Source organism: Macrobrachium rosenbergii, chromosome 42, assembly GCF_040412425.1.
Source record: "Macrobrachium rosenbergii isolate ZJJX-2024 chromosome 42, ASM4041242v1, whole genome shotgun sequence".
Taxonomy (NCBI): domain Eukaryota; kingdom Metazoa; phylum Arthropoda; class Malacostraca; order Decapoda; family Palaemonidae; genus Macrobrachium; species Macrobrachium rosenbergii.
Genome location: NC_089782.1, coordinates 18,230,622 through 18,253,121, shown reverse-complemented (window position 1 = coordinate 18,253,121; position 22,500 = coordinate 18,230,622). Strand labels below are relative to the sequence as shown.

Genomic DNA, 22,500 nt, shown 5'->3' with positions numbered 1-22,500 from the left:
TTTAGGGGTTTCAAGTGCATAACAACAATTTTTTGTGAGTAAACCATCCTAGAATCCACATAATTTATCAGTTCAATTAAAGTACTGAAAATGGATATCCAGCTGTGTGTAACAATTCAGATAAAAACGCCATCAGATCATCTATTGAGAGTCTAGTGAAAGCCAAATGAGTTTTAAAGGCCACCTAGTTTGGACACCGGCCTGAGTGGGGATTTGGAGCCTTAACGGTTGTTTATATTAGTCTTGTACTGTTCCTGTAGTATATACATTTGTGACTTTCAAGATTTGCATCAGTCCTTCAACTTGGAAATAAAGTCGAAAACCGTGTTTGTTTTTAAATTTTTCACCTGTGGTAATGAGCTGAGGTATCGTGCATTATATATATATTATTGATGTTCGTAAATTATATATATATTTTATATATTGAAAATATATTTGGAATATATATATATAAATATATATATATGAAAATAAATTCTGTAGATATGTGTATGTGTGTACCTACACTTCACATATATATATATATTGTATATATATATATATATATATATATATATATATATATATATATATATATATATATATATATAAATGAATGAATTACTGTAATGATTTTGAGTCATCTGGCCTCATGTGACAACTGGGTCATTGACACCGATATCAATTAAATAAACAACATTAGTATGGCAAATTAAAAACACACCATTATTTTTATGTATCTTGTATTTTGCCTAATCCTATGAATGACAGTTGTTTTTCTTGGTGGTTCCGTAATTTTGTAAACATATAGAAATATTCTGGTGTCAAGGTTGGATGAAATAGGGAGTTCTAATCATGTTACTTGCACACAGTAGTACGGCCTCTCTCTCTCTCTCTCTCTCTCTCTCTCTCTCTCTCTCTCTCTCTCTCTCTGTTCTGTAAGTGTTACTTACTTTCGTTAATTGACATGCAAAAGTATGCCTTGAGATCCTGTCTACAATCGCTTAACTCCTGTGAATTTTTTTATGGCTATAATTTTGTCATGGCCTTTCTTTACCTCTTTAGAATTACCAAGCAGAACAAAATTTAGTATCAGATTTCGTCAGCATTGATTTTGTTTATTGTCGTAATATTGCTACTTGACCTTCACATTAGAATTACCATTGTGTGACCAAGTAGCAACAGGGAAAGATAGAATTAGCATAACCAGATTCACGCGGGTTCTTCGAAGCACCTGTCTGAAGACCCGATAACAACTGTCATTACGCTGAGGCGTTCCATTTTCGCGTACTTTCTCTTTCATCCGAATGAGCCTCAAGGTTCCCCCCCCCCTCTTGTGGCCCCCCTCTAAACTCTTGAATTTGAGAGAACTTGGGGACGGGATGGGGTGAGGGGGGATTGGTGGAATGGAGAGGGGGGAGGGAGATGGGTTGAGATAGAAAGATGGGCGTTGGATGGCTTTGAAACTGAATCTACAGTGCTCAATGAACATCTACATCACTCCTTTTTTTTGAGATGTGAAGTTAATCAACTGGGCCTGGTTAATTCTTGGCCAGGTGACCACAATAAATGTCTGGCAGTAAGGTTTTGCTATACCTTTTGTGCCTCGATAAGTGAAGCAAAGCAGTACGAGATACTCGTATAACCAAAACTTAGGGGCATAGATCATCAACGAGTGCTGGGCACCATTGGCGCATTAGCTTCGGTGTCAATTAGCGAAACATCCGGCAGATTTAAGGAGTGTGCAGAGAGAGAGAGAGAGAGAGAGAGAGAGAGAGAGAGAGAGAGAGAGAGAGAGAGAGAGAGAGAGAGAGAGGCAACGGGTTCACCTTGGTTTTGTTTGTTTTTAGCAGATGAGCAGGTTTATCACTTTCAAGGTGTTTCTTTAATGTCATTATCTGCGATGTAATCTTAAGGCACTCCCTAATGACACTGCATGACTGTAAATAGCGTCAGTCGAGGCTTCATGAATATCAAAATACTATGATAAGTTTTACCTGTTTGTCAGTCACAGCAAGACTATTTAATAAGAGGTGAATGGAACCGACCAAAAGGGACTGACATAGCATTATTTAATCCCGGTAGGTACAATGAAATCGCATTCTAAGCTAATCCTTTTTGGCCTAACGTAGCCTCATCTTGCTCTAGAGCGAATTTAATTTAACCTAACCTAACCCAGTTAGATCTAATGTTATTTAATCATGACCGGCCCAGTTTAATCGTATTAACCGAATTCAGGTAGATATAAGCCTAGCTAATTTAACTCTGATGAATTCAAATGAGCTAAGACTGTAAGCCTAGGTGAGCCATAATTGTCATGATGAGTACACATGCAACTTATCTTGAATCGTTCCTCTTTCATTTTACCATTTGCATAAACAAGGTCTCCCTAATTTATCAAGTCGAGTTTTCTTAAGTTTTAAGATTTCTACGAAGACTGTAATTCTTTTTTGGTATCACTGGTGAATTTTTCTGCCTGTTCCTGGTTACCATAAATGAGGTCACTTATTTATTCAGCAGACAATGAGATGGGGACCACTGCTTCTTTCACTAGACCTACTTGTTGCAAGTTTCTGCAGCGCCTTATGTACAAGGCAGAGGCGGTAATTCTGCGCTATAGGTATGATTAGAAATTCAGTAGTGCCTCTCGGCTTTTGAATCTTGATCGGCACGACAGCTTAAATTCACAAGGCAGAATTCACTATATGTGATTATAGATTACCTAGTGTTTCTCGTCATAAAATTAATCTCACATCCTCGTAAGGATGTAGTGATGTAACTACGAAGTTAATTAGAGGTTCGTGCAAATGGAAATACCAAACGTAGACAAATTTGTTATTAAAATTTTCTTCCTGCGTACCAGCGGTTGTTGATCATGACTTCGCCCAGAAGGTTAAGGCATAGTATAATGGTTCTGTGATTATGCAGGCTCAAAACTGAATGTAGTATACGATAATGAGGTACTATGTTGAAGGTCAACGTTGCACATTTAAAAAAATGAGGAATGGCGTATAAAAGAGTTTAGGGTTCAATTTATGTTTTTAGAGACCTTGAAGACGAAATCTTGATTTTAAAGTTGACCTATTATGAAGGATATTGTTTAACGTATGGCGATATTTACCTGGTAAACTTCCGTGATATTGATCGTTAAAACAGTTGTGATACGCGTATTTAAATCTAAAAGTAGTTTTAAAGGAACATTCACCTTTTGGAATACTGTGTTTTTAAATATCTTGGTAAATGTATTTTTGTACTCTAGCGATACTTGATCATAGTTAATACGAGGGGAATTGCTGCAAAGGTAAGTTGCAGAGATCTTATGAAGCTATTCATAAATTTTCATTGTCTAACTTAAAAATGTATTATATTGTGTAATCCTGAAGATACGTACAAACGCGAAAACGTTAGGAGTGTACGAAACGTTATATATATATATATATATATATATATATATATAATATATATATATATATATATGTGTGTGTGTACGTTTGTGTGTGTGTGGTTATATATGTATATATATATATATATATATATATATATATAATATATATATATAATTATATATATATATATATATATATATATATATATATATATATATATATATATATATATATATATAAATATATATATATATATATAATGTATAAAATCGAAGGTTGACCTACTGGCAAATTGTTGCACATCTTTCTTAGCTGTTTTAACTTCCTAATTTAAGTGAATGTCACCAATATTTTCCCTTTTTACTTTCGTGTTTAGAATTGTATCTCCGCTTATTGAGGCTACAACTAATTTCCTTTAAATATCCATAAAGAATTACTTTGGTCTTTATACCAGTTGTAATTTTCGAAAGAACCTTTTCTCAGGGTAGTGTTAGCGAGTAGAGAGACAAGATTTTTTTTATTTTAAGAAGAATCCACCAAATACGCCGCATATTGACTTGACTTTTCTTTCGAATGAATTTAATAATGTAAAACAAAACCCTGTACGTGATTAGAGATTAAACTAGTAAAGGAAAACTTTGTGTATGTATTATTTAATCTTGCCTAAACCAAAACACGTCTCCTTTACAAATTTGATTAATTTTTCGAATAAAGGTTCTCCATCGCCAAAACGCACGCACGCACGCACGCAAGCGCATGCATTCTTTACGCAAACACACCCTCAATCAACAGAAACGCGACGGTACGAAAGTAGCATCCTCGTCAGGTGTATCTGAGGTGTCACCGCACTAAGTCAAGGAATAACTTTAACCAAGGACGACTGTAATTGCATCCCTTCTAGGACTCTTGAAGAGGAGGAGTCCGCCTCTTTAGGGATCTCAGTGCCGAACAAGTCACGACTTCCATAGTCTTTATTTTTAGTTTTTTTTTCTTATTTTTTTTCGTAGACCTAGGAAAGGCCGTCTGTCTAGTATGCTGAATGGGGAAGGTTTGTGGGTCTGTTGAGTTTTAAGATTGAAGATGTTGATAATGTTGGTAGTGGAGAATGTCAGTTTTATTATTAGTATTGAGCATGATTTATTATGGAAGAAATTAAACTCCTTATGCAGGGAAAAGATAATAGCATCTACACATAAAAATCAAGAAGTTATTATTATTATTATTATTATTGACTCAATTTAATAAAAACCTGACGGGTCTATATGAACAAAGAGAGAGAGAGAGAGAGAGAGAGAGAGAGAGAGAGAGAGAGAGAGAGAGAGAGAGAGCAGAAATAAAGGGTCATGGTTGGATGTGGGTTGTATAACTGGCCAAGAGAAAAAAACTGCTCAAAGATAAAATAAATAAATAGAAAGATATAAAAAAGTTAGGGAAGGTGGAAATGAAATTGAAGCACGGTAGCAAATTCCTAAGATTTTATATGAGGTACTTAATAGTTCTGGGAATTGAGAGTATGTTGTGGCATAAACCAGGAATGGAAGCTTAGGTTCTGTAAATGGTAAACTATCGCATAGTTTTAGCATGCTCGAAGTGAGAAATCAGGGGAACCTTAGGATTCATATGGTATAGAGCTGACAGAATATGAATAATGAAATAGAAATTAAAAGATGACCTTAGCCTAAGCTTCAAAATTAAAATCGTGCAGCGTTGCTATTGCTAGGAAAATGAGGACGCAGGAAATTAAAACCAATATGACAATCATCGAGTCTTCAAAGGGAATGAAGCCAGCAAAGTGTTGTAGTTGTATGATAGAGGCGCAAAAACTAAAGAAATCAAGTAATTAAGGTGAATGGCGCCTTAAAGGTTCGTGTGAAAATGAACCAGGAAAGCCGTGCAGTTGCCTGGTAAATAAGAAGAAAACTGAAGAAATATAATCGAAGTTGGCAACAGGAAAAGGTCAAAAAAAAAAAGCCAGCAAAACTGTGGGAGGAAAAATGTATTAAACGAAGTTAGCTCTTGGCTCCCAGCGTACACTAAAGATGGCGGAACATATAGCTCCCAGCGCACAGTAAAGATGCCGGGACATATAGCTCCTAGCGTACACTAGAGAAGCGAGATACTTAAAGGAAAATTAAATGATCACATAAATCAGCAAATACTTGTAGACAGCAGGAATTTCGCGACATACGGCGAATGGGGCAAACGAAAACAGAACGGAAAGGAAGCAGTTGTCTTCATCGCATAGTGAAGGGAGCGCAACGTCCTTGGCGTTGGCTACGTGGTATGAAATATCATGAATGAAGACGCCTTATAAAGAAGATAAAGCAGTTCTTTGTATTCGGGCCACTTCGATGGGTCGACATAAGTAGTTGAATGAGGTGTTCTTGAAGCATGATGGCAGTAAATTCCAGCTGAAGGCGATGCAGTGGGTGCAGGCATAAGACGTAGCTTAGTTTTCGCGTTTTAGTGATATTTTATTTTTTAAGAAGATACGATTGTTCTCTCTCTCTCTCTCTCTCTCTCTCTCTCTCTCTCTCTCTCTCTCTTAGGGTGGTATGCAATCAACGCTTCGTCTTTGCAGACGAAAAGACATATTTAATTGGTACTTAGCCTCCAAGGACGCTGTAGTCATGAACTTGATCATTTCCAAGATCTCACAAGGATTCGCCAGCTTTGATGACGTAGCTTATTATGTCACTAGTGAATTCTGTTTTTTAGAGGTAAAATTGATTCAAGGAACAGAGCGAAAATTTGTTAAAAAAAAGTGAAAACAAAATGAAGAGAACGGGAGAGTGACAATCATTGTCAGCAGATAAGACTAATCTATAATTATTCAGAATTATTCCAAGGTTGCTATCATAGTAAGGGGCTTCCGAGATGGGCATGTCGTGTACCATCTTACCGCGCGTTGTACCTAATTGTACCGGAGCGGGTCCTTCTTGGTAGGTCTTGTACCGGAGTGGCTCTCATAGCCTTAGGGACTGGGGAGGGCGAGAGAGGAGCCATCGTTCGGCCTTCAGATCTGACCTTGCGGGTAGAAGATGGTCGTTTGAGAATACCCAGGTTTCTGGCTTCCAAGTTATGTAAGGTTATGAAGATGCGTTCTCCTTGAAGGGGTTGTTGGGAGAGAGAGAGAGAGAGAGAGAGAGAGACCCATGATGATTACAGTAATTATGATCCTATTACAGATGCTGCTACTGTTGTTATGAGAGTGAGTGAGAATAAAGTATTATTATGAATACAATAATACTGCTACTACTACTGATATTGTTATGAGAGAGAGAGAGAGAGAGAGAGAGAGACCCATGATGATTACAGTAATTATGATCCTATTGCGGTTGCTGCCACCATTTTTATGAGAGAGAGTGTGAGTGAGTGCGAATAAAATGATTAAGATTATAATACTACTGCTACTGCTACTGATATTGTTATGAGAGAGAGAGAGAGAGAGAGAGAGAGAGAGAATCGTGATTATGATAGTTTTGGATACTTTTATTACTACTACTTGTACACAAAACGGACACTACTACTACTACTAATACGTACTCCCACTTGGCCATTTTAGCAGATGAAGGTAAACACGAGAGAGAGAGAGAGAGAGAGAGAGAGAATAGGCCATTTGCAGACGCTAATGACTGATTCTATCAACTAGACTGTCTCCTTTGTAAATGCGTGTTATGTGAACCATAGTGTTGTAATAGTCTGTGCAGATGGTGTCAATTTTTATTGCTACTTTAGAGAGAGCTCTCTACCTTCGATCTTTTCTTATCTCTGTCTTGTACACAAACGGACAGACGGATGCGGCTGAATTTCGGTAACTGGTTATTTTATGATATAAACACGAAATTTAACGTCTTTCCAGTTAGCTTTTATACTTGCCATTTGCAGACGCTAATGACTCACATCAAAGGGTGTCTCCTTTGTAAACGGCTTTTCGAACCATAGTGTTTATATGTGTGTGCAGTGTTGTATGTGTTATGTATATATATGCGAATTATATGCTATATTTATATAATGTCTGTAGTTACAATGTAAATAAATTATCTAATAATATTTATACATATAACTGTGTATTTCACTTTATCACATTTAGTTGTTCTGTCCATTAGTAGATATATATATATATATAGGATATATCAAACTATATATATATATATATATATATAGATATATATAGTATAGCTTTCTTGGACAACGTATGTATATCATTATCGAATGTCTGTACAATGATACATATGTAAATAACTTATAACATAATGTTTATACAAGATGTAATATTAACTTTTATCACATACAAATTGTTCATGTGCATTAGTAATGAGGTCCTGTTAGTTAGTATATATATATATATATATATATATATAAATAATATATATATATTAGATACCATCCAGTTTGAATGAGGTCCTGTTAGTAATATATGTATGTATATATACATATATATATATATGTATATATATATATACACGTGTGTGTATATATGTATATATATTATATATGTACATATCTTCAGCTTGGTAAATAATCATGTAAAATGTACAATGTTTTGTTTTACCTGCTGAGTAATTTTATATTGTAAATGGTTTTTTTCTAGTTTCTGTTCAGTATCTTTTGTACTGACTGACATTCTACTCTTTTGACATTCAGTCATGAATTTAATATATTTCAGCCATGAAAAACTGTTGTTTTTTATGGGCTTGAGAACGTTAACGAGTGTCAAATGTATATATATATATATATATATATATATATATATATATTAATTTTATATATATGTATATATATACTGTATATATATGTAATATATATATATATATATATATATTTGAAATAATATATATATATATATATATATATATATATATATATATATATATATATATATACTATATATAAAATAATATATATATCTATATATATAGATAGATAGATAGATAGATAGATAGATAGATAGATAGATATAGATAGATAGATAGACATAAAATAGATAGATAGATAGATAGATAGATATAAAGTCGTACATTAAAAGATTATTTCTTAATTAACTAATTCTTCTTTACAGGAACCTAGGAGGTGATCAACGCATTTTTGTGCCATGCATATGGAGAATGGTAAGTGTTAGTATTTCTTTTTATCTTATCTGTGTCATTTTTGTGAGTGGTTTTCCCGTTGGCATTGATTTGGGGGGAGGAGGGCTTTCTATGGACAGCGGAGTGTACCGCTATCTCTGGTGCCGTCGTAAACTAAATGTTTTGTAGTTATTTCGTTATTTTTAAATGTAAGCTTCATAGGGACAGTACTTTACTGTTAGTAATAAGCAGCTATTGTTCTGTATATGGTTGTTTTTTTCTCAGCAAGTAGTCATATTATCTGATTCATTATGACAAAAACGATTAATGTCTTGTTTTCTTGGTAGCTTAGCCTGCTATTGACTAGAGCTCGTTTCCTGCGCAAAAAGTGTAGTTATGTTTTAACTCAATCAGTTGAGAGTTAATCCATTATTAATAAGTCGAAAAGCTGACAAATATATAAGAATATTTGTTAAAGGATATATTTTCTTTTCACTGTTGACCGGACACGTTTCTGTGTTGGCTGACCGAGCTTCGTTCTTTACGCCCTTTCTCCCAAAAAGTGGACGTTTAATAATCTAAAATGTATTTCTGTCATGATTTCATTTGTAACTTGTTCATTAATTTTACGCAAAAGATGTTTTAATAGGCTTTGAAGGAACCAACAAAAAGGAACATGGAAACATTTTTAAAAATTAATTATCATCTAAATAAAATAAAGAGCGCTAATTGTTAATTTTTTGTTTTGTTTTTGTTTTCCTTGGCTCCAATTATGCCTACTCATTATATTGCCGGTCGTGTTTCTCAGTACCATAAAGGTAATACTGTTAAACTTACCCAGGCGCATTAGCAACTCATTGGTTTAGAGCTGTGAATATTAATATTTCCTTGTTTTCGTTTCCTGTTTCAAACCGCAGAATTAGAAGGTACATATTGCATGCGTGTAGTTTTGAATTATTTAATATTAATTATTACTAAACGTTGTCAGTTACTTATTGCATGAAATCATATGCATTTTGTTTTTGTGATAAGTAAGTTTTGCCTAAACAATTCATATATTCCAGTTTTCTTATTCATTTACATTTAATCGTTTTGTGTTGATTGGACCCTTTTGTTAACAAGAAAAAAAATACCTATACTTACAAATAATTTTGTACATTACCGGACACTTTGCCAGTTGTTGTAGTTGAATAACTAAATTGCAGAAAATTATTTCTTTATAGTATTGTTTATGTATTTATTGTTCCTATGTGTGTGTAACACCGATAGTCCACGGTTAAAAAAAAACCACGCTTAGACGTGGTTTCTTCCAGCGAGGCGCCAGTCCGTCTCATCTTATGTTTATACATATTATGTTTCAGGATGAATTTACCTTGATCTGAGCTTTGCGGCAGTCGACCCTTCTGTATTTTAACCAGAATTTACTTTGATCTGAGCTTTGCAATAGTCGACCCTTCTCTATTTCACCCAGAATTTACCTTGATCTGAGCTTTGCGATAGTCGACCCTTCTGTATTTCACCCAGAATTTACCTTGATCTGAGCTTTGCGACAGTCGACCCTTCTGTATTTCAGCCTGAATTTACCTTGATCTGAGCTTTGCGATATTCAACCCTCCTCTATTTCATCTAGAATTTACCTTGATCTAAGCTTTGCGATAATCGACCCGTCTGTATTTCAGCCAGACTTTACCTTGGTGTGAACTTTGTGATATTCGACCCTTCTCTATTTCAGCCAAAATTTACCTTGATGTGAGCTTTGTGATATTCAACCCTTCCGTATTTCATCCAGAATTTACCTTGATGTGAGCTTTGTGATATTCGACCCGTCTGTATTTCACCCAGAATTTACCTTGATGTGAGCTTTGCGATAGTCGACCCTTCTGTATTTCATCCAGAATTTACTTTGATGTGAGCTTTGCAATATTCGACCCTTCTGTATTTTAGCCAAAATGTACCTTGATTTGAGCTTTGCGATAATCGACCCTTCTGTATTTCAGCCAGAATTTACCTTGATCTGAGCTTTGCGATATTTGACCCTTCTCTATTTCAGCCAGAATTTACCTTGATCTGAGCTTTGCAATAATCGACCATTCTGTATTTCAGCCAGAAATTACCTTGATCTGAGCTTGCGATATTCGACCCTTCTCTGTTTCATCCAGAATTTACCTTGATGTAAGCTTTGCGATATTCGACCCTTCTCTATTTCATCCAGAATTTACCTTGATCTGAGCTTTGCGATAGTCGACCATTTCTGTATTTCAGCCAGAAATTACCTTGATGTTAGCTTTGCGATATTTGACTCTTCTCTATTTCATCCAGAATTTACCTTGATGTGAGCTTTGTGATATTCGACCTTTCTCTATTTCATCCAGAATTTACCTTGAAGTGAGCTTTGCGATATCCAACCCTTCTGTATTTCAGCCAGAATTCACCTTGATGTGAGCTTTGTGATATTCGACTCTTCTCTATTTCATCCAGAATTTACCGTGATCTGAGCTTTGCAATCGCCGACTCTTCTGTATTTCAGCCAGAAATTACCTTCATCTGAGCTTTGCGATACTCGACCCTTCTGTATTTCAGCCAGAAATTACCTTGATCTGAGTTTTGCGATATTCGACCCTTCTGTATTTCATCCAGAATCTACCTTGATCTGAGCTTTGCGATAGTCAACCCTTCTGTATTTCAGCCAGAAATTACATTGATGTGAGCTTTGCGATAGTCGACCATTCTGTATTTCAGTCAGAAATTACCTTGATCTGAGCTTTGCGATATTCAACCCTTCTGTATTTCAGCCAGAAATTACCTTGATCTGAGCTTTGCGATATTCGACCTTATCTATTTCATCCAGAATTTACCTTGATCTGAGCTTTGCGATAGTCAACCCTTCTGTATTTTAGCAAGAAATTACCTTGATCTGAGCTTTGTGATAGTCGACCATTCTGAATTTCAGTCAGAAATTACCTTGATCTGAGCTTGCAATTCTGTATTTCATTACGATCTGAGTTCTCGACCCTATTTCATCCAGAATTTACCTTGATGTGAGCTTTGCGATATTCGACCCTTCTGTATTTCAACCAGAAATTACCTTGATCTGAGCTTTGCGATAGTCAACCCTTCTGTATTTGAGCCAGAAATTACTTTGATGTGAACTTTGCGATATTCGACCCTTCTGTATTTCAACCAGAAATTACCTTGATCTGAGCTTTGCGATATTCGACCCTTCTCTATTTCATCCAGAATTTACCTTGATCTGAGCTCTGTGTTAGTCGACCCTTCTGTATTTCAACCAGAAATTACCTTGATTTGAGCTTTGCGATAGTCGACCCTTCTGAATTTCAGCCTGAAATTACCTTGACGTGAGCTTTGCGATATTCGACCCTTCTCTATTTCATCCAGATTTTACCTTGATCTGAGCTTTGTGATATTCGATCCTTCTCTATTTCATCCAGAATTTGCCTTGATGTGAGCTTGGCGATAATCGACCCTTCTGTATTTTAGGCAGAAATTACCTTGATGAGAGCTTTGTGATATTCGACCCTTCTCTATTTCATCCAGAATTTACCTTGATGTGAGCTTTGCGATATTCGACCCTTCTCTATTTCAGCCAGAATTTACTTTGATGTGAGCTTTGCAATATTCGATCCTTCTGTATTTCAGTCAGAATTTACCTTGATGTGAGCTTTGCGATATTCGACCCTTTTCAATTTCAGCCAGAATTTACTTTGATGTGAGCTTTGCAATATTCGACCCTTCTGTATTTCAGTCAGAATTTACCTTGATGTGAGCTTTGCCATATTCGACCCTTCTGTATTTCAGCCAGAATTTACCTTGATATGAGCTTTGCGATAGTCGACCCTTCAGTATTTCAGCCAGAAATTCCTTGATGTGAGCTTTACGATATTTGACCCTTCCCTATTTCATCCAGAATTTACATTGATGTGAGCTTTGCGATAGTCGACCCTTCTGTATTTCGGCCAGATTTTACTTTGATCTGAGCTTTGCGATATTCGACCCTTCTGTATATCAACCAGAATTTACCTTTGATGTGAGCTTTGCGATATTCGACCCTTCTGTATTTCATCCAGAATTTACCTTGATGTGAGCTTTGCGAAATTCGACCTTTCTCTATTTCATCCAGAATTTACCTTGATCTGAGCTTTGTGATATTCAACCCTTCTGTATTTCAACCAGAATTTACTTTGATGTGAGCTTTGCGATATTCGACCCTTCTGTATTTCAGGCAGAATTTACCTTGATGTGAGCTTTGCCATATTAGACCCTTCTGTATTTCAGCCAGAATTTACCCTCTTTTTGAGCTTTGCGATATTCGACCCTTCTGTATGTCAGCCGGAATTTACCTTGATCTGAGCTTTACGATAGTCAACCCTTCTCTTTTTCAGCCAGTTTTGATGTTAAGGATACACTACTGTTTAGTTTTAAAAAGTGTGAAAATTCATAAGTAATCCATAAAAAGAGTTAGTTTTCCAGCTCTTTCGTTTTTTCTTCGTTTTCATTCACTGTCCTTTATTCCTTTCCTTCATTTTAGTCTTTCACTTTCACTCAGCGTGGCAAATGAGCTTTTTCCTTTTCCCTCCGTTTGGGAGGAATCGTGATGTTTGTTTATCTTGCAGTGAAAGGCATTGACTTGATAAGGGGCCTTTATCTAAGGAGAATTTAATGTCCCTCTTGTTTTTATGGCCCATACATGGAAGGTGGGTGTAACCATAGAATTTTCGTTGTTTTGTCTGTCAGTGTGTCTGCCTTGCTTACCTTGTCATCAAAACTGTCCTGCACGGTTCACGATATTACAGTTAAACTTGGTACAAATTCAAGCCAGCATGCTTAGGTATGCGTGATGGGAAATTTTTCGTTTGTTCCGCCGGTCTGTCAGTGTTTGTTTTTTTTTTTTTTATTATTATAAGGTCTCTTGTCAAAATGTGAAATTTTGGGTCCAAGTAACGTAGAGTGTTCCTAAACCTCTATCCTTGGCCTTAACTTTTGAACTGGGATAGACAGAGGCTTCATAATTTGTCGTGCATGCGCCACTGCTGGGGAAGTCGCAGATGATGCCTTTGGCTAGTGACCTTGTGACAGTCAGACTAATAATTAGCTGCTTGTTTCATTTTCATATATATACATGTATATAGATATATTATATATACATGTATATATATACATATATATATGTGTGTGTGTGTATATATCTCTACAGCATATGTAAAAAAAACTTTTGCTCCTTATATGGCCACTTTATATGTACAATTATAGAGTTTAACATCGAATTCACTGTACCATGGGAATAAATTACACTCAGAGGGAATTATAAATGATAAGTGTTTCATCCCCGGCCCGGATTCGGACCTGGGCTTTTGGTTCGTGAAAAATTTAGGCGGTGTCCACCAAGCCAGTACAACTGATACGTCATATCTGTGCTTTATCCGTGGGACCGGTTTTCTCGTGAAGAAGAAGAAGAAGAAGAAGAAGAAGAAGAAGAAGAAAAGAAGAAGAACAAGAGCCACAACAACAACAGCAACAAAATGCAACAGCATTTTGAAGGTGAAACTGGCTTCTCATCGCATCTTATGAAGAAGATTTTTTGTTGTCTGGGTGACGGGAAGATGGCCTGAAGACCTGTTTCAAAGAGGCTAGAGGTTAAGCTGTTTTTTAGATTCCTTTTCAAGGTTAGACATACACGGAGACAGCGATTGCGGACGATGCATGGTTGACAGGATAGACTTTTATGATGTGAGAGTCTAATTGACCGGCTGCCTTGGGGCAGGGATTTTGCGAAGTTTTATGTGGTTTCTAGCGGGACTTGTTCAAAACTGCTAAGGTTAAGTAGGGTTTGTTACGTGATTATACAGTGAGATGCGGGTAAAACCATGTCTTAAAAGAATTATATATGGATGTAGGGAAAGAGAGATGATGCTTTTGACCTCCGTATCGTCAGGAAGAACCTGCTATGTCTGAAATATATTTATTATTATTATTATTATTATTATTATTATTATTATTATTATTATTATTATTATTATTATTATTATTGCAGTTTCTCAATCTCTCGAATGAGTTTTTTTTTTTTGTGGCAGCAAGTAAATTATATAAGAGCTGTCCAAAGTTCATTTATTCCTTAACGTTTCGGTACTTCTCTCTACCATTTACAAAAGGCGAATGAACCTGGGGGTACAATTTTGCCAAATTTATACCCGCAAGCTGGCTTACAGAGATTTTAGGTTCATTTGTCTTTTTGTAAATGGTAGAGAGAACTACCGAAACGTTAAGGAATAAATGAACTTTGGACAGCTGTTGTATAATTTACCAGATGCCACAAAGAACCTCATTCGAGAGATGAGGAACCGCAATACAAACTCAACGGCATCCGTCTGTTTAATGAAATTTGTTTGAAAGAGGGTCGTCATCCGAGATACTATTATTATTATTATTATCATCATTATTATTATTATTATTATTATTATCATTATCATTATTATTATCATTATTATTATTATTATTATTATTATTATTATATGATGAAAAAAGTAAAAAATAAAGAAAATTGATAAAATGAAGATGGAAAAATAGCAATGCATTCAGGGATTCGAAATAGCCACAGTACAAAATTTTAGTACCATTGTCTACACTTTAAAAGAAAAAACTTGTACACGCTCGTTAAAGAAGTACCTGAATATATAGTCATTAATTTTTTATCCTCCTTAAAGTCACCATATGTGATGGACGAGTCACGAAGAGTTTTCCCTCTAAAATATCTTGACCTTATATCTTGACCCTTTTCATGGCCATCCACATAACCGTAAACCGGACAGAAATCCCTCCCCTCCCAAGAAACGGCTGCTATGAAGATCCCTGATTGGTTAGGTTCATCGCCGATGCTCCCGATTGGTCGGAGACCTGCGATGAACCTCCCGATTGGTTGCGAAGGGGGGAAGGGGTGGGATAATGGTAGGGTTTGGGAGGGTGAAGTTCAAGGCTGGTCGAAGCCAAGGTCATCCACAAGGAGAAAAAGAGGAGTGACTGGTAGCGAGATTTGCTTCTTTCCTTTTCCCTTTTAGTCGGGCTTTTTTCTTGCATTTCGGTCTTTACCTCATTTATTAAGGTTATCATTTATTTTCCCCATTTTTCCGCTCTATTTCTTTTATTCAGTAATTTTCCGATGCGTTTCTCGGCCACTTTTTACCCTACTTATTTCGGTCGTTCATTTATGTTCCCTGTTTTAGTTTCATTTCGCCTTTTTTCTTCTTTATTCGAACACTTTTGCTCTCCAATTTCGTCCGCTGGTTTTTGTTCCGACCTGATTTATGTGGGTCATCTCATTCCCTGTTATTTCTTTGTGCCGTATTAGTCGAACAGAAATAGAATAATTTAAGTGAATAGGTTTTAAAAGTGGGAAATCGATGTAAATTTTCTTGTGCATTGTAAAGAGCAATGAGAATTATACCAGTATTGCTGCAAGTAAATTCGTAAAGTCGTTAACTGAAACCTGAACGCAAAAATAAAATAAAATAAAATAGAAATTAAAATAATATAAAAACAACTTTAACTACTACTGCTACTACTACTGCTCTTACTACTCTACTACTTCTACTGCTACTGCTACTAGCACTCTGCTAGGCCCCGAGTTCGAGTCTTCGGCCAGCCAATGAAGAATTAGAGGATTTTATTTCTGGTGATAGAAATTCACTTCTCGGTATAATGTGGTTCGGATTCCACAATAAGCTGTAGGTCCCATTGCTGGGTAACCAGTTGGTTCTAGCCACGTACAATAAGTCTAATCCTTCTGGCCAGCTCCTAGAGAGCTGTTCATCAGCTCAGTGGTCTGTTAAACCAAGGTATATTTAACTTTTTAACTGCTACTGCTACTACAACTACAACTTCCAATGCCTATTGTGTAGGTATTTATTTATACATGTATATATATATATATATTATATATATATATATATATATATATATATATATATATATATATATATATATATATATATATATATATATATATATATATATATATATATATATATATATATATATATATATATATATAGAGAGAGAGAGAGAGAGAGAGAGAGAGAGAGAGAGAGAGAGAGAGAGAGAAATATTACCAGTCTTATTATTAATTCAGTTTCAATATTAAGCTGCCAATGTTGGGGAAATTTTTGCTCAAGTTCATTATTTATTCAGTTAACTTATGAGAATGGCAGTGACCATCATGTTTGTATTCCAGAGCCAGTCCTTTTATAATATAAACTGCCTAACGGTGAGGAAAAAAAAAATAATAACCTTATTTCCATTAGAACGCAGGTTAAATATAAAATACCATAATACAAGAGGTAAAAGTTAGCAGATGGTTTAAGAAGATCCTTGACAGAAAAAAAAATCTATAATTAGATTCAATTACATCTGTTGCCAAATGCAGACACAAGAATCGTGACTAAACGCCCACGTAAAAATGGTTCAATGAGCATATTAAACCGCAGGTTGATTGCGATGAAGGAAATTTTGAATTAATAAGATTGCATAATTTCAACCTGGTAGCCTCCTTCCGAACTTTTAATATATTCTCTCTCTCTCTCTCTCTCTCTCTCTCTCTCTCTCTATATATATATATATATATATATATATATATATACACACACATATATATATATATATATACATATAAAACATTTTAAAATAAAATATCGAAAATTTTATAAAACCGCTAAAACGTTTCAAACAGTACTTCGTTCATTTTCAAGTCCTAAAATATAAATTATCAAATTGTTGTTAATGAGTACACGCATGTAGCAAAACATTTGCAATAAAAATCGAACATTTTTTAAAAACACTAACACGTTTTAGTGTTTTTATAAAGTTTTCGATTTTTATTGTAAATTTTTATATGTGTACTCATTGATAACATTTTGACATTTTATATATATATATATATATATATATATATATATATATATATATATATATATATATATATATATATATATATATATATATATATATATATATATATATACATATATGTATTCTTGAAGGAAAGGCCTTTTACTTCTTCATATTTCTTGAAGAAATAAGTATTAAAAGTTACTCTGGGATCGTACGAAAGGAAAATATTGATAGGAAAAGGTGTTGTTAAATATCGCAGATTATTATTATTATATTATTGGCATACACAGAACAATCGCGTTCTGAACATAGAAATGCTTCTGAGAAATGACAAAACGACCCTTCTTGTGTAGTCTTATGAAGTACATTGTAATATAAATATCGAACCTTTTTTTTCGATGAAACCTGGAGGTTAAAAAATAATGTACTACGATAATGATATACTTAAAAATTCAAGAGGGGGTTTAAGTCCCTTGTATTATTATTATTATTATTATTATTATTATTATTATTATTATTATTATTATTATTATTATATACCCCGCAGGGGGATAGTGCCATGAGGTGCACTGTAGGCATTACTTAAGGTTCTTTGCAGCGTGCCTTCGGCCCATAGCTGCAACCCCTGTCATTCCTGTAACTGTACCTCCTTTCATATTCTCTTTCTTCCATCTTACTCTCCAACCTCTCCTAACATATGTTTCATAGTGCAACTGCGAGGTTTCCCTCCTGTTACACCTTTCAAACCTTTTGCTGTCAATTTCCATTTCAGCGCTGAATGACCTCATAGGTCCCAGTGCTTGGCCTTTATCCTAAATTCTATATTCAATTCAATTCAGTTAAATTCAATCATTATTATAGAACAAGACAGAGAGGCCAGGCAACATATTGTACAAGATTCCACTAGTAAAAAGTTAAGTTAAGTATACTTTAGTTTAACCAGACCACTGAGCTGATTAACAGCTCTCCTAGATAGGGCTGGCCCGAAGGATTAGATTTATTTTACGTGACTAAGAACCAATTAGTTACCTAGCAACGGGGCCTACAGCTTATTGTGGAATCCGAACCACATTATAAAGAGAAATGAATTTCTACCACCAGGAATAAATTCCTCTAATTCTTCATTGGCCGGCCGGAGAATCGAACGCGGGCCCAGCAGAGTGCTAGCTGAGAACGATACCCACCCGTCCAATGAGAAACTTACTAGCCTGAAGTACAGATGGAAATAGAGAATACATGAAAGTAAAAAAAATGAACATAAGTACATAGATAAATAACGGGAAAGAAGAAACGGGTGAGGAAAATTGATCAAAAACTCGGCTTGTCAAGTTCAGAACCTAATCTCTCCTTTACTCGACTCTCTCTCTCTCTCTCTCTCTCTCTCTCTCTCTCTCTCTCTCTCTCTGTTATATATAGGACATGCATACTGGTATTCATGTTACTATATGATGTAAGAGAGACTCCCTTGTAACACCTGCCAAGCCACCTTATCCTCCGTTTACTCTTTAGAGATCGGTGATCGTCAGTTTTCTGATCACTATTTCCCTCCTGCAGCTTTGTCATTTTCTATTTTCCTCCGTTTTCCTTCGTTATTTGATCTCTTGTGTGTGTGGGTATATATATGTATAATATATATATATATATATATATATATATATATATATATATATATAAAATATATATATATATATACGCATGAATATATAAAATTATGTGTATGTATTTATGTACGTATGTGTATGTATACATGCACGTAAACTGTATTCTTCATCACTTTCTATCACCAGTTTTAATTCCCCGTTTACAATTCATTATGAAGCAATCCACTCTTGATAGCTTATCCCCAAAACAGAGCAGATCATCAAGTTCTGATCGCTTTCAACCCTTGTTAACTGACAAGGTCCTTGAGAAGCTTCTTGTCAAGGTTCCTGCAAGGCTGTCAAGTTTGTCTCTCTCTATCTCTCTCTCCCCCTCTCTGTCTCTCTCTCTGTCTCTCATTCAGAGACAAGTTTTGATGTTGGTTGATAGTTGTAACTAGAACACTGCATTCGTGATAAAGATTCGCTGTACCTGTCATAGCGAGGAGTTTTCTTGCGTCGTTTTAAGGAAGATGTTTGCGGGTTTGGTTTTGTTGCTTGCTCTCTCTCTCTCTCTCTCTCTCTCTCTCTCTCTCTCTCTCTCTCATTATGTATATAATTCTTAAGCCAAAGTTAGCTGTGTAATAGTATTAGTTGTTTCTCATATTTTTCGGTTTATTTTTCCTCCATGATCCATTTCCTTACTTTTCACCTATTATATGTTGTCTCTTTCTTTCTCTTTACTTCGTCACAACGTGCCTCTCTCTCTCTCTCTCTCTCTCTCTCTCTCTCTGATCTTCTCTCTCTCTGATTTCCATAATTTTTTCCTCTTTCCTCTCCCCAGCTTTTATTTTTGTTTAATCTCTCTCTCTCTCTCTCTCTCTCTCTCTCTCTCTCTCTCTCTCTCTCTCTCTCTCTCTCTCTCTGGGGAATAACCTACCCTCTTCTCACACCATCTTCCTACACAGCACTTTCTTCCCACATATTCTTCCCCTTCTTCCCCTTCCCCTTCCCCTCCTCACTAGCCTTCAAAAATAACCTACCCTTGACAGTGTCCTCCGGCAATCCTTTTTTGACCTTTACCTCTTTCAAGAACACGGTGCTAATTTCAGAAACTTGTTGCTAGTTTCAGAACTGAAAGTGGAAACCGGTTGGTCAGTCGGCAGCCTCCTCAGGTCTTTCACGAAATACCCAGTCTGGACGACTGATGATTATTTTTGGCCTGACCTTCCACATTTTGGAATTTTTGTCGCTTGTTCCTGAATGCAGATGCGACTTTCGTATGATAATGCTGTCCTGTCTTTCTGGATTATCGCCTCTTATTTTGCTACTTCAAACTGTATTTAGGTATAAACTGATGTCTTTTACTCCCAGCAGTATCTATTTGGGGTTTTGTTGCTTTTTAAAGGTTTGTCAGACCTCAGTTTATATACAGATAAATAAGTATAACTGAATCACGAAATATGGAGCGTGATGAATATATAAATAAAGGCAACGCCACGAAGGAAAGAGAAACGACGGAGTGGTGCTAGGCCTTTCGACTTACTGTCCTTTACGTAACAGACTGATAGAAATATAAAAATAAGTTTACAAAGAAATCTCGTATAAATGACAGATGAGGGTTATAAAGGAAAATACACTATGTACCTGGGGTCCAACCTAATCTTTTGTAAAACCTCTAAATAATGGCAGATGAAAAATTCGACAGAACCTCAGTGTAATAAACTAATATCTGGAAAAATCTAAAATTATTCGAAAGAAAATATAATAAACTTTTGATGTATCAGTGAAATGCAACTGATATCGGTTGCACAATGCAGTAAGTGTCAAAATGTAAAAGTTTGGAACACATCAATCGCGAACTCCTGTGGAAGAGAATTGCGCTCAAAACTTTGAGAATTAAAAGACTTTGAAACTGGAGAGCCGTATAGGTAGTAATTTATTGCACTTCAATAATAGCTGTCAAAATCCAAAATTGTGGAACAAAATTATTGAAAACTTTACAGAAAATCCGGCTGCTCTTGAATCAAAATGATTAGAATCAAAGCAATTGCTCGCTCAAGTGGGGACTATAAAGGAAAATATGTACCTGGGATCCAACCTAATCTTTTGTAAAACCTCTAAATATATATACCTCTGTTTTGGTAGGTCTGCTAATTCTTCAACTGTGCTGGATTCCAGGTACATATTTTCCTTTATAATCCCCATTTGTCATTTGTCATTTTTTTATATTCGAGCATATTTGCCTTTATAATTGTCAATACTCATTTTTATATTCCCATCAGCCTGCTAAGTAAAGGACAGCAAGTCGAAAGGCCTAGCACCACTCCGTCGTTTCTCTTCCCTTCGTAGCATTGCCTTCATTTATATATAAATGAAATGGTTTTTAGTGATTATTGTTGCTAGTTTTCCAGGTGTTAGTACAAAGGTCGTGTAGGTAAATTTAAAGGTTTTTAATAATACTATTACTTTTTTTTTTACTGAGTTTTATAGGTATGCTCGTCCTAAGGTTATGCTTAAGTAATTCAGGAGTTTCGTAATAACACCAGTTCGTTGTTAATTGTACCTGTTTATTGCAGAAACATGTGCCACCTGAAGTTATGTTTCAGTTATTTGAATGGTTATAAAACCGACGCAAGTTGTACAGTGCCCAGTTACATTGCAGTAAAGCCATCCGCCTTATTTGGTGCGCTCGTGTGTGTGTGTGTGTGAGAGAGAGAGAGAGAGAGAGAGAGAGACAGAGAGACAGAGAGAGAGAGAGAGAGAAAATGTTACATAATTTGCTTGTTCGTCAGCTGGGAAAAGATTAAGCTCTTTTTTTTTTTTTGTGGTTATAAAAAGAGAGAAAGGTAGAACCACATACTAGGAATAACCTCATAATTAAAATCCTTCTCTTAAAAGAGAGGATGACGTGACGTCATATCGGTATTTTTTGCTAAAAAATCCTCATGCAGTTCTTGGCGGTGGCGTTTATTTTGATTTTTCTATTGGATCTTTTTTTGAAGTGGCTGATTAATCTGTCCCAATTCTTTGTCATCATTGGCGGCTAGAGGTTCTAAGAATCACCGCATGTTTCCTGTAGTAGAAAAACTTAAAATAATGCAGTATTAGAATAAGTTTAAATGTCATGTTACATGTTCATTCCTTGAAAGTGCCGTCGCATATTTAGTTCACATAAAGGCCGACGCAACGGGCAGGTTGATAATCTTTCGTAACAGAACTGAGAAAGAAAATAAAAGGCATATGCCTCTTAATGGAGCTAATGCCAAAGGAACCAGGAAGAACGGAAGGAAGGAAAGAATTCGAGAGCTTTGAATTTAAGATTTTGACCGACATTACCTGGTGTTCCATTGAAATCCTTCTGAAAATTGTGCGAGCAATTGCTTTGATTCTAATGATTTTGATCCAAGAGCCGTCGGATTTTCTGTCAAGTCTTCAATAATTTTATTTCAAGATTTTAGATTTTGACAGCTAATATTGAATTGCAATAAATTACTACCTGTACAGCTCTTGAGTTTCAAAGTCTTTTAATTCTCGTAGTTTTGAGAGCCATTCCATTCCACCGGAGTTCGCGATTGCTGTGTTCCAAAC

General features: G+C 35.5%; 1 protein-coding gene across 1 annotated transcript in view; it reads left to right on the top strand.

The window, feature by feature from the left end:
* LOC136828014 (uncharacterized) overlaps positions 1-22,500 on the top strand; it is a 488,300-nt gene that overhangs the window by 114,799 nt on the left and 351,001 nt on the right. The window contains exon 2 of the mRNA XM_067085640.1: positions 8,428-8,476. The gene's annotated coding sequence lies outside the window, so the exon portion shown is untranslated. The remainder of the gene's footprint in view (positions 1-8,427; positions 8,477-22,500) is intronic.